Below are 15,571 nucleotides of genomic sequence, written 5' to 3' on the forward strand. Positions count from 1 at the left end.
CAGGAAAAGTGAGAAAAAAAGGGTACGCCGGCATGGGGATAAGGGCATAGGTGATCTATGAGATCACGGCTCCTCCATGTGTTTGTAGTCTGCATTTTTTTAGTCTGCATTTTCAGCAGCTCAGTGATCACATAGATCCGACATACCTGCTTTCTGCAGAGGGGTGTAGACGACTTGCAAACAATATCAATGTTCTTGTACTGGAAGCCTGGTTGAATCAGATCCTTGAGGTGTATGGGAAGATGGTTGCAGATTTAGGAAATAATCTTTCAAATAGGCAGTGGATCAAGACGTGAGAGCTCCCTGACCAGTAGCACGGTTTGAAATTGCTAGGAACCTTTTAGCTCCTGCTTGTAACCTAGGAGAGCCTGGTTAGCGTGACATCAACAACAGACATTAGCAGCTTTTGACTTCATGGGCCAACTTGTACCATACCCACAGTCCTATGTGATATTAACTGTATGTTTAGGAATCTGTATGTAGACGAATAAAGGACACACTAGGGGGTGTCTAAGTGAAGGATTGAAGGAATCATGGGGGCTAGGACAGGTGTGCACATCACTTTCATCTTTGCTCTGTTGCTGGTTGTGAACATCAGAGCCCTGACACCAAGCCACTATCTTACCAGGACAGATGTGGATAGGTTAGAGGCAGCGCTGGAACAACCAGTCTGGGATCTGAAAACAACCTACTTCTCCATTGTGGTTTTAGCCATTTAGGTGCTAAACTGCTTGATGAAAAGGCTGCCTTGTGAGTTTATAAAAGCAAATGTCAATCCAAACAGTGTGGAGTTGTTCTTCTATGCTGCCCAATCCATCCAGAGCAATTTTGACTGTGAGATTGAAATTACCAATGAGACCAGGGACTTTCTTCTTGTTGCTGTGAGTGAGGATTCCTCAGTTGCACAGATCTACCATGCTGTGGGAGCCCTTAGTCACTTTAAGCTGTTGCTGGCCTCACAGGAAGTAGTTGGTGCACTGACTGCTCGTCTAAGCAAGGAAGAGAATGTCTTTGCAACTATCGAGGCATTGCAGACTGCATCATTCCTGTCTCAGCAGGCAGACTTGAGTGGTATTGTGAAAGAGATTGAGGACCTGGTGGCTCACCTGGATGATCTATGAGTTGTTTATCTGCAGTTTGCGGAGGGACTGGAAGCCACAGCTTTGTTTGCAGCTGCGACCTACAGATTGTCGAACTTCGTGGCTCTGGAACCGGCTCTAAAGGAGGATCAGATTGTCCAGCTGGTGAATGCTGATTTCAGCAAGAAGAATGATGAGACTTTGTCACAAGCTTTTAGTGTTGCATCTGCTGCTCTTTCACAAAACAACTACCACCTTCCACTCATTGTGGTCCCAGATGGTCCGGCAGCTGTATCACACAAGCATCCCATTCTGCAGCTGCAGGTTACTGATGTCCTATCCCAGCTGCTAATTAAACTGGAATGTGCCAAGTCTGTAGCTTTCCAAGCTACAATCCTTCAGTTGACTATGCTCTCCCAATCTGGGGATGTTTTTGAGCTGAACTTCATGGATGCCAAGCCAGTCAGCTGATATTATGACTTTTCGAATGGATTGTGTCCTCCCACGTATTCCTCATCTTGTGATAATTCGTTATCTCCAGCTTCGCTGCTTCGGAAAAAAGTTTTCTCGGCAGAGGGCACTGTGCTCGAGGTCGTGGCGTCGATTGTCCCTCGACGGACTCTGTACTCTGTCGACGTCACCAATGGTATAAATAGCTCGAGCCGCGCCCGTTGCTTCAGTTCTGTTTTTCCGATCACTTCGCTATCGAGAACGGCGTGCTTCTATTTTCTATCAACTCCTTCGACACCCAAGACGGGGTTCAAGAAGTGTGTAGATTGTGGATCTAAAATGTCGATCATCGATCCCCACCGGATTTGTCTCTGGTGTCTCGGTTCCAGTCACCGAATCGACGACTGCGGGTCCTGTCCATCCATGACCGAGAAAGCTCTTCGTGAGAGGAGAGGTAAACTGTCGGTGGGGAGGGAAGCCTCTAAGAAGGCTATGTCAAAAAGACATAAGAAAGCGACTGATTCGAAGGAATCGGATCGCCATAGGCACTCAAAGAGATCTCGATCTAGGAGTAGATTGAGACACCCTTCGTCATCATCTAAAAAAATGAAGAGGAGACATAGATCTCCCTCATCATCATCATCTTCTTCAGAGTCCACCGAAGAAATTCGATGTCCGACTAAATCGGATTCTCCCAGTAAGTGGGAAGAATTCCGCAAAAAGATGATGGAGGTTTTCGAGAACGCGGCCCGACCCCCTCGAAAGACCCTCAAAAAAGCCATACCCCTAAAGTCGCTCCATTGGACGACAAAGGGAAGTCCAAGACTACCATGGCAAAGACCGGTAGCGTCGAGGAATCTAAAAGAACTCGAGTCGACGTAAATCCGTCGAAGACTCTTCGAGAATCGAGCACTTCTCCAGTGCCATGCAAAAAACACAAGTCGTCGAAGACTTCGACGACTTCGTCGACGCCCTCGGCATCGATAATTTCGACTCCAAAACCAAAAACATCCTCGACGCCAGTATCGAAGTCATCTTCGAAGTCTTCGAAGATCCCTTCGACAATTTCAAAGGATTTATCAATTCCTTCGACGCAGACAGTAGAGGAAGAAAGGAGATTCACTCTATTGCCCAGATCAGACTTTTTCAAGTCTATATCAGCAATTTATGAAGAATCTGCTTCAGAAGAGGACGAAGTTACTCCTTTTGGAGTTTCTTATGGTACAAGACAAGTTCCTGAGGAACTTATTGGTCAGGAATCTAGAATGAGAGACCTGAGTGATACTCTACATTCTGCCAGTGAAATTGACACATCCCCAGAATTAGAGTTCGCCAGACCTGATCCTGCAGAGCATGCAGATGCTGGGTACAGGGGTCTTATGACCAGGGTAATTGAGTATATGGGTTGGGTAATAATAAACCTATTTTTGAACAAGATGATATGACGGATATAATCATCAAGGGACCGCAGAAAGGTCCTGTTCTCCCTTTCCACAAGGCCCTTCAAAGGACTGTGGAGAAAACTGGGAGAAACCAGAGAGTATTGCTGCTGCAGATAGCACTTTTCCAAAAAAATACAGGCCAGCTGGAACGGATCCCGAATATTTGAATAAACATCTGACTCCAGAGAGTTTTGTCATTCAGGCAGCATCCACTTCAAAACAAACTGCTTATCCAACTATCCCTCCAGATAGAGAGGATAAAAAAGTTGATGCCTGGGCACGTAAAGTTTTCACGTCAGGGAGTATGGCACTTAAGTCGGCAAATGTCACCTGTACCCTAGCCAGGTTTACCCATACCCTGTGGGACTGTATTTCTGCGGAGGCTGATCATATTCCGGAAGGCGAGGAAAGGGAAGGCTTCCTGAATATAGTCAAAGACGGGAAGGAGGCAATGGGGGAATGTCTCCAGTCTGGACTGGATACTGCTGATAGTATCAGCAGATCCATGGCTGCAAGCATTGTGCTACGCAGATTTGGGTGGTTGAGGAAGTCGGGGTTTGCACCAGACGTGCAAGCTAGACTCCTCAAAATGCCCTTTGATGGCTCGACGCTCTTTGGCAGAAAGGCTGATGAAAGCCTAGAAAAACTTAAGACCTCGAAAGCGGCAGCTAAATCAATTAGCGCCTCTTTGCGCCAGCCTCTAAAACCCTATTCCGGCTCATCTTCCTTGAGGGGTCGTTCTTTTCGATACTACTCCTCTTTTGGTAGAGGAAGAGGACAGGCTTCTCAAAGGGGCAAAAGAAACTTCCCTCGTGGAGCACGAGGAAGAGGTGCAAAATCAGCCTCAGGAGTGGCATCTGTACCCTGAGCCACTCCTGCAGCCGCCTCCAAATCCCTCTGAGACCTTGTTACACAAAACACCAGTGGGAGGCAGGATCTCTCAACATCTGAAGGAATGGTGGGGCATTACCTCAGATGCTTGGGCACTGGAAACAGTAGCCCAAGGTTACTGTCTTCCTTTTCTAAAAAGGCCTCAGAATCATCCCCCGGGAGCCAACTCCGCCAAAATTCCGGACCCGCTCCTGTTGCAGGAAATTTTAACCCTGCTAGAGAAAGGTGCTATAGAACTGGTACCTGTAACGGAGAGGAACAGGGGTTGGTACTCCCCATATTTTCTCATCCCAAAAAAGGACGGAGGACTGAGACCCATCTTGGACTTGAGAAACTTAAACAAGTTCCTCAGGAAGGACAAGTTCAAGATGGTGACTCTTTCTCAGATCCTTCAGGCTCTCCAGCCCCAAGATTGGTTGGTATCATTAGACCTTCAGGATGCTTACTTTCATGTGCCAATTCATCCAAAGCACAGAAAGTACCCGAGGTTCGCGATTGGCAATTCTCATTATCAATTTCGAGTTCTGCCATTCGGGTTGACCTCCGCCCCGAGGGTTTTCACCAAACTGTTGGCGGTTGTGGCAGCAAGTCTCAGGAGAGGGGGCATTCACATCTACCCCTACCTGGACGATTGGTTGATCAGAGCAAGTTCTCCAGAACAAGCTCAGGAACATCTTTCGATCACCTGCCACTTCCTCCACAAATTGGTCTTCTCCCTCAATTTCAAGAAGTCCCACATGATACCATCCCAGAAGCTCCAGTTTATCGGAGCAGTCTTGGACACTTCCTCGGGAAAAGCCTTGCCTCCCGAGGTGAGAGCTCTCCACATCCAGCAGATGGTAACAAAATTCCAGAATGCCCAACGTCTACCGGCCTTTGATTTTCTCAGGTTGCTCGGCCTCATAGCATCCTGCATTTTCCTAGTACCAGAGGCCAGGTTGAGAATGACATCCCTTCAATTGGCACTCAGAACTCAGTGGTCCCAGTTCTCAGGGAATATGTCGGATCTTCTGCAAGTCCCGAGTGCAGTTGCTCAGGATTTTCTATGGTGGGCTTGCAACGACAACATTCTCAAGGGAGAGTCTTTTTGGCAACCATGGCCGGAGATAACAGTAGTGACGGATGCCTCACTCACGGGGTGAGGAGCACACACCAACGATCTGACAATCAGCGGTCGTTGGTCTCCATCGGAGTCCAAACTACACATCAACCTTTTGGAGCTGAGGGCAATCAGACTAGCTCTGAAGGCCTTTCTGCCCTCTGTACAGGGAAAGAATATCCTGATAATGACGGACAACACGGTGGCCATGTACTACCTCAACAAAAGAGGAGGAGTAGGGTCACTACCACTGTGCAGAGAGGCAATGCAGCTATGGTTCTGGGCATTACGAGAAGGAATCTCTCTATCGGCAATTCACCTAGCCGGAGAGAAGAACACGGCGGCAGATGCTCTGAGCAGGCAGAGCGTGGTCTCTCACGAGTGGGAGATAGCTCAGGAAGTCCTTCTGGAGATCTTCGCCCTTTGGGGAACCCCTCAAGTGGATCTGTTCGCCACTGCGATCAACCGGAAGTGCGATCAGTACTGCTCAAGGGAATTTCCTCAAAGAGGAGCTCTGGGAGACGCATTCGTAGTGGAGTGGAAGTTTCCACTGCTGTACGCGTTTCCCCCAGTCCCTGTGATTCCTCAAATAAACCCTTTGAGCCTCTGCATTCATGTCCATTGAGGCTTTTAACTCTAAAAACTGTCCTTCTTGTGGCCCTATCATCAGCCCACAGGGTTAGTGAACTTCAGGCTCTCTCATGCAAACCACCATATACTATTTTTTATAAGGATAAGGTAGTCCTTAAAGTTAAACCTTCGTTCTTACCAAAAGTAGTCTCGGACTTCCATTTGTCACAAAAAATAGTACTACCAACTTTTTTATCCTCCTCCTCATCTGGGCAAGGAAGAGGAGAGATTACACAGACTAGATCCCAAGAGGGCTCTTAGTTTTTACATCTCAAGGACGGCTAAATTGAGACAAGATGACCAACTATTTGTGGGTTATACTGGTCATAAATTAGGCTTATCTGTAACAAAACAGACCATTTCCCGCTGGATCATATTAGCCATAGTTGAATGCTACAGATTAGCGGGAAAAGAACCATCAGATGGGCTTCGTGCCCATTCTACAAGGGGAATGGCTACTTCTGCGGCTCTAAAGAGGGGAGTCCCGGCAGCTGATATTTGTGCAGCTGCAACCTGGAAAACAATGCATACTTTTGTTAAACATTATTGTTTGGATACTGCCTCCTCTAATGAGGGTTTATTTGCCAAGGCAGTTCTGCATTCTGTCCACGAAAACTGAAATTAGTACTCGCGCATCCAAAATTACTACTGCTATGGGAGCCTATCACAAGATGAGGAATACGTGGGAGGACACAATCCATTCGAAGAACAACTTACTTACCAACTATAACTTTCTTTCGACTGGATGTTCCTCCCACGTATTCCTCACTGACCCTCCCATCCTACCCCACAGTACAGTTTAAGTTTTCTTACACTTTCCTCTCACGAAGAATGTATCGGTCATGGGGACCGCCTGGGTGTTCCTCCTATATATTTCATCGAAAAAACAGAACTGAAGCAACGGGCGTGGCTCGAGCTATTTATACCATTGGTGACGTCGACAAGAGTACGGAGTCATCGAGGGACAATCGACGCCACGACCTCGAGCACAGCGCCCTCTGCCGAGAATTTTTTTTCCCAAAGCAGCAAAGCTGGAGATAACGAATTATCACAAGATGAGGAATACGTGGGAGGAACATCCAGTCGAAAGAACGTTACAGTTGGTAAGTAACTTGTTGTTCTCTCCGCATAGAGGGAGATGACCGATACATCACAAACCAAGTAGATAAAATACGGTCTCGACAGAAGTTTCCATAAGTATTGTAGAGCTTTCCATAGTGGACAAGGATCAGAGCATTGCCCCAAAGATGGCCAGGGTGGCATACCCGTCTAAAGCCAAGGGGTCTCTCACTGCAGAGAGTTATCCGAACCTTGCCTTATCTTTCCAGTTGACAGATGTGAACACAGGATAAGTTTCCCCTCAACAGACCTTTGTCCATCTTCACAACCACAAAACTGGACAAGAAGTGATATTTGTCGCTGAGCCGGATATTAAGAACGTATACAAGTTTGAGCTGGATCCCACTGAAAGGAAGTCCTAGTTTGATTCTGCATCTGGCACTTAAAGCCTTTACTTATTTATTTATTACATTTGTTATACGCTCAAACCCGGAGGTATCACGGCGTAGTTACAGACATCTTAGCCTTGGTTAGGAGTATTGAAATAGAAACATATGAATGGACAGTGATGCATTGTTGAAAACATTGATGTATAAGCTTTCGACATGCATAGGTTGAAACAATACAGTCATGATTATTTACATAATCTGGATATACTTGATCAGTGGAGATGCCACTCTGGAAAAACCCATCCTTTGGAATAAGGCTGATGTGGTGATCAAGTTTCCGGAAGATGTGCCAACTACAGTTCAATCCAAGACCCTCTTTGCTCTAAATCCAGATATACAGCACCTGTTCCGAGAGCCAGAGAAGAGACCTCTGACTGTGTTGTACAACACGTTCACTGCCTTGGTACTGTCTCCTTTGCTGCTGCTTATCATTTTGTGGATCAAGACTGGCGCCATCATCTCCAACTTCAGTTTTGCCACGAACACCATTATCTTCCACCTGGGACATCCTGCAATGTTGAGACTTATGTATGTCTATTGGACACTGCTAGACATGGTTCAGACTTGAAATACCTTTACATCCTGGGCAACATCACTTTTCTGGCAGGTAATAGAAGGCTCGCCCAGAAAGCAATTAAAAGATCTCAAAAATGAAATCGAGAGCAAAAAACATTCAAATTGCAAAAAGTTTTCTTTTGAGTTTTTACACGAAGGTGCCACAGACCAATTTCAAGACCCGAAGAAAGTATCTATTTTTAATTGGATTGCTGGCGCAGTTTATCCTTGTTTAATCTGCACTTATGTCTTCTCCAGCAGCTGTGTGTTATGCAGCCATGTTAAACTGTTTCTGGAATTGGGCCCCTGTTTGCACTCAACCAAGGATGGATATACAGATTTATGTAATTTTTGTGAAGGATTGGTGGAGCTGACGGAACTGTGTAGTAGGATGGTATGTCGGTTTACAATGTGCAATACTGGATAATGTTATCTTGAAATAAAGTGAATGGTGAGCGGGAAAAAAATTAGAATAAAGGACACAGGGGATATTTAAGCATAATGGAACATTTATAATGGACCAAGATGCATATTTTTCATCTCTTGCGCAAGTTAGAGTTGTAGCATGCTATGTACTAGCTCCTAGTTCCCCCAAGGTAGCTCTTGCCTACCATGTGATGCTGTCTTCTGAGGAGTGGCTTTTAGCTCCTGCTCATCAGTCCATTTTCTCTCCCTACAGTAGGTTCCATCTAATTCGCTATAGCATACTTGTGTGCTCTTGAATCACACCTCATAACATAGCTAGGTTCTCTCCTGAATATGATCCTAAATGTAAGAATTACCTATGGGAGGACATCACGTTCTTTTGGGACAAAATGCCTGGTTACATTAATGCTATGTTGTCTATTCTTCTAGAGCCATACCCATTGGAATTTTGATGACTGAGTCATTTCTGCGCCAACCACCTAGGGACAGGTTTTATAACGCGGTACAAAGCCTTGGAATGGATGGTATGTGGTGCACCAGACTATGGAGCTTGCGTAAGGGATATGGCACACTTTAATGAGAAAGAGGAGTCTTATCAAATTGGCAACTCTAACAAGGCCTGGGTCTAGGCCTTGTCAATGGAGGGAGCATGCATCAAAACTCCCTTCTAAGGTGCTTCGGAGAGGGTAGGCCCCCTTCCAAACCCTCCTTACCTGCTTGTGTGGCGGCGCAGGTGCCACCGCAGAGACCAGCATCACGAGCTGCCAGGGATGGCGCTGCCAGGGGGTGGGGTGAGTGCTTCGGTTGCGGGGACTGCGCAGCAGCGGTCTGCGCAATGCTGTGGCACCGCCGGAGGATGTGTGCTGCAGAGGACTGGAAGGTGCAGTGAATGGGACAAAACCAGTTGCCACAGTAGGAGGAAAGCACAGTTCTGTCATCTGGAGCCCATTCACCGGGAAATCACACTAGCGCACCAGGGAAAATGTTAAATAAAGGCCTCCTAGAAGGCCTTGTTAATCCACTATGCCACCAGGGAAATGTATTTATAAATAAAGGCCTCCAGGCAGGCTGTTCCTCGAATCCCACCAGCCCACCAGGGATTTGTCAAACAAAGATGGCCTGCAAAAAGGCCCTGTCAAAGGGGAACTGCAGTCCTGTAGGGGCCAATTATGTGGCCATGTGTTCAATGCTGCAGACTCGCATTGAGGTGGAGCGGAGTTTACAATCCCTTATAAGTCCTCCCCCAGCCATAACCAATCCTGGGAATGTGTGTAGTATTTAAATAAGTGTGTGTAAGTGGTTGGTGGGAGTTAGTTGGGTGAGTACAAGAGGTGGAGGACGATGTTTGGAAGGCTTGCAGATGTTATCGGGGAGAGGGGTCTGTAGAGTGTTTGAGCATGTGATCAAGAGTGGGTGTAATAATATAGAGTAGGAGTAGGGAGGAGATAGTGATAGTGAGGAGTAGTAGTGAGAAGGAGAGGTGGTTGAGATAGTAAGTAGTGGAAGAAGTAGCAGCCGTGAAGAGTAAGACTAGAGAGAGCAGTAGTAGTACAGTGATAATGGTAGTAGAGTAGTGGTTTCTGCACTAAAGTGGGAATTGTAGGAGAGAGATGGTTGCAGCGAGAGTGAGTAGTGGAATAAGGAGTGGTAGTAAGAACCGAGGGGAAATAGTAGTAGTTGAGGAATAGTAGAGGCAAAGAGGTAGCGTAGGAGGGAGGAGAAGATGCTATTGGAGGTAGTAGGTGGTCGTCACAGTAACAGGTGGAGGACTTGAGAAGCAGGAAGAGAAGTAAGATCAAAGAGTGGAGGTAGGAAGGAGGAGTGTGAGGTCTGAGGGATAGTATCAGTGTGGTAGAAAGACATCTTGGTACCCATTGCAGGAGAGGGTCAGGTGAGACTGTGCGTCCAAGTAGAAAGAGTGGCGCTGGTTGGAAGGAGACACCATCCATAACATCCATAGAATACTCAGCGGAGCTAGGTTAGGGATAGATAGAAGACCCCTCGGGAGATAGTTAGCCAATGTCTTAGGGAAGTCACTTAGTCCCAGAAAGAGAGAAGATAATGGGTAGAACCAATCTATAGCAACTAACATGCCTCTTACAGACTTCGGGGCTAGGGAGGAGAAAAAGGCCGGGGTAGTTGAGGCGAGAGAGAGAGATGACCCTAGCACCAAACAGCCCAAGAACCTGATAGGCCCTAAGACTATCCAAGAATCCCTCAGCCGAGAAAACTTGTAATATCAAAAGAAAAGACTCTTGAAACTTTATTGGAGTGTCTCGAGTGGTTATTTGTGGCGGGCACCCTGTCACATGTGGTGTCAGAGGTGAGATCACCTAAACCCTAATACAGAGGTTGCTTACATACCTCAGAAGATGGTTATGTATCCAGAGAAGCCATACCATCCAGTAATTTCTTATGAATACATTGCCAGGAGCCAGGGTCTCCAATACATTTTTCAACCGTAGACAACCCGTGTCCATTTAACAACCAGGACATCGTCTTGGGATAACTCCTATGTCGTTCGGCGTGCCTATGAGTATCAACGAGAAGGCTCTGATGGAAACAGACTTATGAGCGGATTTACCCCAGGCTTCAGTGGGATATTTTTCTCCGGTCTTCCAGTCCTGAATGAAGCCCCACTGTGACGTCCTTGCAGTATTTAGTCATGTGCAGTATCCAGCGAACATCCGAACCCTCCTAGTTAATTTGTCCACATGACCTCTTCACCTGCAAGCAGAAGTATTTGGCTACTTCTGTTTAGATACTGTGAGGGGAACCGAGCTAAGCCTACAGGGAGCCAAAACCAAGAAACCCCGAAATTTGTCATCAAAGGGGCCTGCTGTGGATTTAGAGAGCAAGGCGCAGCCTGAACCGGAAAGACTGGTATATTCTTACCTAGATGACAGTGAAGCTACCCTATCCAGAGAGGAAGAGCGGTCCATCAAAAATAATGGACTCTTAAAGCCAGAATCAATGTCAGGAAAACACCAACCAGATCCAAGGAAGGGCAGCTTTCCTGGCTCAGAGGGATATAATGTTCTAAAACAGATTGGAACAAGAAATATCCTACCCGGGAAAGAGATGAGGATGGACTGTTCAAGGACACCTTTAATCCCGATGACTTCCCAGGGGAAGGCAATGAGAAGGAGCGTGAGTCCAGCCCTATCGCCCCTATCTCACTGGGACAGAGCTCGCTTAAATCGACTTCTGAACCCAAGAGAGCAAGTCAGGAAGTGTGTGATCCTCGACAGACCCTTGGAACTTTATTGGAGCGTCTTGAGTGATTATTTGTGGTGGCCACCCCATCACACTACCCAAAGCAGGTCCCGATGTACATCTGGAAATATTACTATGCCTATATGGCCAGTCAGGTATTCGCTGACGACTCTGGGGAGGAGGAACAATGAGCTCCAGGAGAGTGCTGTGGGTGTCAGTTCTGACTCATGACCTAGAAGTGAGTTATGAATCTGGGGGCCAGTCAGAGGGCTGTCTGAGTTTACTGAGAGAGCCTTGTGTAGCAGGTATTTGTACTTTGCACCCCTCTCCTGTCTTTGATCTGATGTTTGAATGGAGAGATGCGGGTGGCGAGAGGGTATCTATCATGTATATACTATTTTTCCTCACCACAGTGCTGGGGCATTAGGATTTTAGGGAACAGCCTCTCCAAGTTGCAAAGGGCCATGTCTGGTACTTGTGTAGAATGTGTCGGATTGGTTTTAGCCTTGTGAGAGTGAATCTTTACTATAGGGGCATCTTATACCTTTCCACTTTGATTAATAAAGAGCAATTTAGACGACTGAGGCTTACATAGTGAAGCATATATTGGACACACGTAGTATGCTAGCTTCGAGGGGATTTGGTCCTCCGACGTATTCCATATCTATGACAGGTAATGTCCACAGCTGTGCTGCTTCGGAAAATCTTTGGCGTCTGCGTCCTGCGTCGATGCGCCGTCCCCGAGGACCTCCTCCGACGTCACCCGATGTGATAAGTAGGACGCACGACGCCCATAGCCTCAGTTCTGTTTTTTCTGCGAACGTGTTCGCTCCGTGAATCTCGGTACGCCTCGACTCGTTGGAGTTTGCTGTTTTCAATTCTCGGGTTCGTTGAACCTGTTCGGTTTTTTGTGAAGACCTGTTTGTGGATATGTCTACTTCGTCTTCAACCCACCGTCCGGGCTTCAAGAAATGCGGGGACTGTGGGTCCAAGATGTCGGTCACGGACTTGCACGACGCCTGCCTCTGGTGCCTCAGGGAGGCCCACGATACGGACAACTGTGTCGACTGCCAGTCGCTCACGGCAAAGGCCTTGCAGGAACGCAAGAAGAAGCTGTCGGTAGGCCGGGTGTGTAAGCCCCGGAAGTAAGGTCTGCGGGGCTTTCGACAGATGACTCGAGGGGCGACTCCCCGCGTCATAGTCGGAAGTCCAGTGGGTCTCCTTCCAGGAGTCGGTCTCGCCACTCCTCCGCCTCTTCGAAGCATTCCCAGAAGCGCCGGCATCGGTCGCCTTCCCCGTCCTCTTCCGAGGACTCCGCCTGTCGGCGGGTCGCTTATCCCTCCATGCAAGTGACACCGGAGGAATGGGCTTCCTTCGGGAAGCAGATGCTAGCGATTCTTGAATTGCAGGGCACCGGTCCGTCCGCGCCACCGAGTGGGGTCGGTCGGCACCGGTCGAGAGACACCGCTCGTACGCCTTCGGGCTCGGGTGGTCGGCACGGCTTGCGGGAGAGGTCCTGCTCGGACAAGGGTAGCCGTTCCTTTAGCTGATATTTGTTGCACCTGTAATGCTCAGCCCATTCACCCCCACTAACACACCACTACACTCGCATGGTTAGATATTGGATTGAACCTCCTCTTTCTCAAGTAACTCCACTCACTGGTGGCCAGGGTGCACCCCCACATAGCTATTATTGGTCAAGCTGAGCCTTGTTTCAATGGGTTACTGCGTTGGTCAATGGCAGCTGAAGAAATGGAAGAGAACCCCTCAATGACTCTTTGAAGAATGGGAGGTTGATTCCTGTTTTGTTTTAGGGATGGAGATCGAGCAGGAAATTGAGCTAGGGGTTTGGTGGGCTTCCATGTTCATGGTGAACACGTTTTCTGCCAAAGAATCAGTTTCCCTAAGTCAACTCACTGGTCATTGAAAGCTAGCAAAACCAATCTCTATATGGACATAAGATCTAGGCACTGGAACCAGGCTTGATCTTCTAATAGCTATACTTGGTAAAGTGAAGAAAAATATTCTGAGGGAGGTTGTAATATTTAGCTTTATGAATTTCTCCATATTCAACAAGTCTGAGTGCATTCATGACAAGAATGTCAGATTCCAGACTCTTTGTTACCCGTCAAGTGACTATCTTCACATGATCAGTGATTGAGTAATTGTCAAGTTCTATGAGGCGCTATCATAGACACAGAAAATGGTCTAAGAGGTGGGTTGTCCCTTCCTACTGATGTACTTGCTCCTGTGAAAAATAGCAACACAAGGGTTCACAGATCAATCGAAAGCCGGAAGGGATGCAGCAGGCTCTTTTAGAGGCTGCAAAGAAGTAAAAAAACAAAAATAGTTAACACAAACGTGAACACCAAGGACAATACCTAACCAATCACAACTCAAGGAAATCAAGTATATTTTACAGGGAGGTTGTTAACTCATGGAAACTAGGCAGAAATACACCTATCAATAGTTACCTGAGAGAACAGCGGTAACGTACCTGTAGCAACCCGGATGAATACTTGCAGCACACATAGGCCCAACCACACAGACAGAAACTAACTGGGCAGGGAGAAAAAAGGACACCCTCACAGCTAAGAGAAACGTTCAGCAAGGCAAAAAGGAAAAGACCCAAGAAAAGAGAAACAAGAACGCCTCAGAAGAACCAGTAATTGGGGCAAGAAGAGAGTATCTAGAAATACTAAACCCTGCAGGACTACAGCGAGCAATGTAGAGGGAAGTAGTGGTTTGGTGAAAGCTCCCAATTGTGGCGGTGGGGGGACATCGGATGCAAGCATAATTGCCCATTAAGGGGTATAGGTCACCCACATAAAAGGGACATCTAAATGGGTAATCCAGAGGCAACAAGCAATGTCACAAATACCAGAAAAGTGAACACAGATGTCAGCTCCAGCACGATCTGGAATTCAGAGTGAGGAAACAGCAGACCAATTGTCAGAGAGCCAGTGCAACACAATAAACAACAAAACACAGGAACTCTAGTCTGTACAAGCAACCCCTTGAGGTGCACATTTTACTTCCTCATTGCAGGACCGGAGTATGAACAAAAAGATGATGCCAGCTTGACGGCACTGCACACTGCAGATTAACACAACTTTCCTCTAGGGGTGGATTTATTGCAGCTGAAAAGTGCAGGCTGCAAGGCCGCAAGGCTCAAGGGCAGGTGCCAGCGACTTGCTAATGAGTATGGATACCGTGGACCTGTGAAAGATGCTCTTGAGAATGGCATAGATGGTTCAAGGGGTTTATTAAAAGGACTTTTAGTAACGACTTAATGAGACTGCATATTGCCTAATTGTTTTCTCTGACTAGTCCCTCAAACTCCCTTGGGCTCCCTCCACCCAAAACCTGGTTTTCCTGTCACCCAAGGTTATCATGAACTCTTCAGTATTCCGCTCCACCTTCTGTCCTCCTCCTGGGCTCTGAGTCCACTTGAACACCTGACCTAACCTGAACACCTTGCATTCTGTCTTGCATCACCAGGCCATTTATAGCCGCCTTTTCCTGTTTCTGTCCTTCCGTCTCCCCTCCCCCATCAGATCCAGGTGTCACCAGACTTTAGGGCCCAATCTCTACCTGATCCTCTCCCCACGATTGGGTCATTCCAATGCAAGGTTATATCAAGCCCTCTTCGCCCCGCCCAATTTCCATGTGCGGCAGGTTGAACAATCTACGTCGTTTGTATCGTTCAGTGTTGTTCCAGGGTTTCGGTCGCACCAAGCCCTGTTGAGTAATACAGTTAATTTCTGCATTTGACCAGCAGTGGAGTCCGTCTCTGGGCCGTCTGCATTCTTCTGCAGTCCGCTGTGGTCTCCTTTTAGTGCACTGCATTCTGGTTTCCATAGACCTGCAAGACAAAAACGAGAACCCATGCCAGAATTGAGAGTGCATGGTATTGGGTGATCAAGAGTGGCATTTGTGCCAACAATAAAGGCACCTGAAGACTCTTCAGGGACTGAGGCCTTCCCAACTCTCTCACCCCACCTCTGGAATAAGATCAGCTCTATTATACCCCAGGTCGGGAGGGGTTCCCATCCCCCCATGACAGGATCAAGTCGCTGTCACACTGCCAGGACTTTGACATTTATAGCCAATTCAGTTTGTTACAAAACATAACATGTAATTCCAGCACAGCTTTTAGTTAATGATACATTTTTTCAATGCCTGAGGATTGCATCAGCTTTTTTAATATAGATAATAAATTGTATGGGCATAATGAGAATGTTGTTTCTATTGAAGATTTCAAGAGGGAAGAAG

General features: G+C 47.1%; 1 protein-coding gene and 1 pseudogene across 3 annotated transcripts in view; both read left to right on the forward strand.

Annotated features, from left to right (window-relative positions):
* Positions 1-15,571, forward strand: part of COQ2 (coenzyme Q2, polyprenyltransferase) — a 698,097-nt gene that overhangs the window by 609,311 nt on the left and 73,215 nt on the right. The gene's annotated exons all lie outside the window — the stretch shown is intronic.
* On the forward strand, positions 513-7,760 carry LOC138511051 (dolichyl-diphosphooligosaccharide--protein glycosyltransferase subunit 2-like; annotated as a pseudogene).

This window comes from Ambystoma mexicanum, chromosome 6p (assembly GCF_040938575.1).
Source record: "Ambystoma mexicanum isolate Mex_15411 chromosome 6p, UKY_AmexF1_1, whole genome shotgun sequence".
Lineage (NCBI taxonomy): Eukaryota > Metazoa > Chordata > Amphibia > Caudata > Ambystomatidae > Ambystoma > Ambystoma mexicanum.